Source organism: Pteropus vampyrus, unplaced genomic scaffold (genome assembly GCF_000151845.1).
Source record: "Pteropus vampyrus isolate Shadow unplaced genomic scaffold, Pvam_2.0 Scaffold490, whole genome shotgun sequence".
Lineage (NCBI taxonomy): Eukaryota > Metazoa > Chordata > Mammalia > Chiroptera > Pteropodidae > Pteropus > Pteropus vampyrus.
In genome coordinates this window covers 40349-43934 of record NW_011889271.1, presented here as the reverse complement: position 1 = coordinate 43934, position 3586 = coordinate 40349, and positions in this window count along the sequence as shown.

Sequence of the window (3586 nt, the reverse complement as noted above, 5' to 3'; positions counted from 1 at the left end):
TCATCCCTAATCATTATGATGTACTGATTCTGTGCCTTTAAAGTGAAAAGTGTGTGTGTGTGTGTGTGTGTGTGTGTGTGTGTGTGAGAGAGAGAGAGAGAGAGAGAGAGCGACAGAGACAGAGACAGAGACAGAGACAGAGAGAGAGAGAGAGGAGTGTGAGAGTGTGTATGCATGCATAAGGAATAGGAAAGGGAGTCTCTGCACTAGGCCATTTACATGTCTGATCTCCGTTTAATTCTCTTCATCTTATGAAGTAGGGAAGCAGACACTAAGTGTGCTTTTACTGTAGGTTAACTATTTTCTGTGCCTTACCTCATTCATTCTTACTACAACCTTATTAAATAGTTATTGTCACTTATGTATTTCCACTTTACAGGTGAAGGAACAGGCTTAACTACCTGAGGCTCCAGAGGCCACCTTTATTAATAGCTTGGGCAAATAGGATCAGAAACACAGGTGTCTGCAGTTGGCCTCAGAAGTGGGACTGGCATGAAGACCTCGATTACTTCCGACAGGTTTTGGGAAAGTGATTGGGAAGCCGAAGGTCATGGTGAAGTGGACTAGGTCTGAATGGAGACCAGAGAGCCTGTGGCAAAGAAGCTGTTAGGTCATAGAGGGAAGGTTTTGTGGGCAAGTTTTACCAGTGAACTTTAAACATCCTATACTTCTGACCAGTTGTGCTAGTAAATAATTTTAGAGGGCTGAGCTGAGGCATGAGTGGGCCAAGACACATTTCTCAATTTAATTCCACTAGCCAAGGTGGTGATGGCATCGATAACATTCAAAGGTAATTGGAAAGTCATAGGTGATGGTATCCTTAGGTGTCCTTAGCTGTCCCAAATGAATGGCCCCAATCATGATGGTGAGACATATATACTATGTACAAAATATTATATGTAACAAAAATACAGGATATAGCTTAGTGAATGTCCCACACCTGTCATTCAACCTAAGGAATAGAATAATAGGAGTAACTTGCATCTCACCTATATGTTTCTTCTCATTCCATCTCTTAGCCTCCTCCCATGAAGTAACCACCACCCTACATTTTACTTGGCTTGGGTTTTTATATACTTTGATTACATCTCTCTCTCTCTCTCTCTCTCTCTCTCTCTCTCTCTATATATATATATATATATATATATATATATATATATATATATCTACTCCTATGCCAATACTACACTGTCTTATTTCATATCTGATAAGGCGAGTTGTTTCCCTCCCCACTTCTTCATCTTCACGAGAATCTTGGCTATTCTTAGGCTTTTACACTTATATATAAATTTAGGATCAGCTTGTCAAGTTCTGTGAAAACTTGTTTGGATTTTGACTGAAATTTTATTGAATATAGCTGACTTAGGGGAGTTTATATGTGAGAAAGTTGAGCTTTTCTATCCATGAACATGTGATGTCTTTCCATTTATTTAGTTCCTTAATATTTTTCAGTGAAGTTTTTTATTTTCTGTATTAGGATCTTGCACATCTTTTGTTAATTTATTCCAAAATAACCTGTGGTGTGTTATTATAAATTATCTCTTTTTAAAATTACATTTCTGTCTGTTTCTAATTTATAGAAATGCAATTGATTTTTATAAGGTATAATGATCTAAAGCCAGACATCTTGCTAGACACTTATTATTTCTAATAATTTATTTATAGGCTTTTTGGGGTTTTCTGTGAATAATGACAGTTGATCTGTGCTGGCTGGGACATCCCAGTGTAACATTGGCGATACTGGAGTTGTTCTTGATTTTAAATGGAATGCAGCCATTTCTCTATTAACAGTGATGTTTGATGTTTTGTGTGTTTGTGTGTGTGCATGTGTGTGTGCGTGCGTGTGTGTGTGTGCATGGTGCTGACGACCACCAAGTATCCAAGGGCTTCTGACTTGTGAGCTATGATCTTGGAGCTGTAAATTGTATCTGCTTTCATTTAATTCTTAACAGCTGAGCATTACTAACAAGGAGGAGGTGGAGAGGGCTGTCAAGAGTGTGGAATGGCCTCTGTCTGCATCGCTTGAGGCATGAGGGTGATGTGGACCTCACTGCAAGAACTGAACCCATAGTTAGCAAGGCCAAGTGCAGGCTGCCCACGAGCAGCCTGTAGTGACAGATGATGAATGTGGCCTTGACAGGTAAGGTAGACAGAACAAGGGCCCCTCAAAGATGTGCACCTCTCATCCTTAGAGTCTGTGAATCTGTCGACTGCTAAAGGAAACTTACAGATTGAATTGAGGATCATGTGATTGGGAGATTATGGTGGTTTTTCTGGGTGGGCTCATTATAATCACAAGTGTTATTTTCTTATAAGTGAAAGAAGGAGGTAGGAGAGAGGCAGGGCCAGAGAAGATGTGATGATGAGGGCAGAGCAGAGACTTCAATATGCTATGCTGCTGGCTTTGAAGCTGGAGGAAGGGGCCACAAGCCAAGGAACAAGGAACTTTAACAGTGCGAAAGGGCAAGGAAACGGCTCCTCCCTAGAGCCTCCAGAAAGAACCAGCCAGGTCACAGTCTAGATTTGTGTTGTCTGACTCCACTGTTTGCAGTAATGTTCTACAGCTGCAGTAGAAAGAGAGATGTCGCCTTGTCTAAGCCAACCTGTGTGTGCTGGGGTAAAGAGTAAGTTAGAGCTAAATCGTGGTGTGAAACTTTGTAGGTTTTTTTAAACCTCTCTCTCAACTCATTGACAAACAACACTCAGGTAATGATAGAACAGCCTCATGAACTGAGGGCTCTGGGCCTCAGTGCTGGACCAACTTCTTTGTGCGAATGTGGGCACCCTGATCTGAGTGCACCTGTGTGAGAACAGCTCCCATTCGTCTGTCATGGAGGGACTGAACACTGCTGGCCCAGGTGTGCGGAGGGGGCTGAGGGTGAGGCACAGGTGGGAGGAGGCCTGTGGGCCGGGTGGAGGAGATCCTTGTCCTGTCCCTGTGGGAACCATGGGGAGCCCTCCGCCTCCAACCTAGATGCTCATTTATGGGGAGGAGGCGTGTTTCAAGGAGATCACGTCAGGGAGAAAAGAGGAAGCTAACGGGAAGTGGGGTGTGAGGTCGCGGACAGTGCCAGGGAGGGCCTTGCTCAGGGCATGAATCCTGGGTCCTCCCCAGCTTGGTTACTCTGATAGCCTCTCTCTGTGTACCTCAGAGGTAGAGGTCTCCTGAGGGCTGGCCTTTGGGACAGAGCAGAAACCCATGGACAGGGCTCAGCACACCCTGGATTCCGGATTTGGGGAGAGGCAAGTTCATTTGCGGAGGCACACTTCAGGGCCACTAGGGCCTGGATGAGGTGGGCCACAGGGCACAGGACACTGGGGCTGGGAAGGGGCCCCACTCAGGACATGTGGCCTGTCCATGGCGGTGGGCCAAGACCCCAAGGAAAGATCCTTGCTCATCTCTGTGAGGGCATGAGATTTCCCCCTGTTCTGGGCTCTTGAGACCCAGTGCACATGTGCGAAGGGGCAAACCCTGGGAGGTGTCCATGGCCTGGTCGCCAGGGCTGTGAGGACAGCCGAGTGCTGTCCTGTTATCTCTGTCTCTCCTTTTAGCATAGTTCCCCCCAGCAGCACACCCACATCCCCT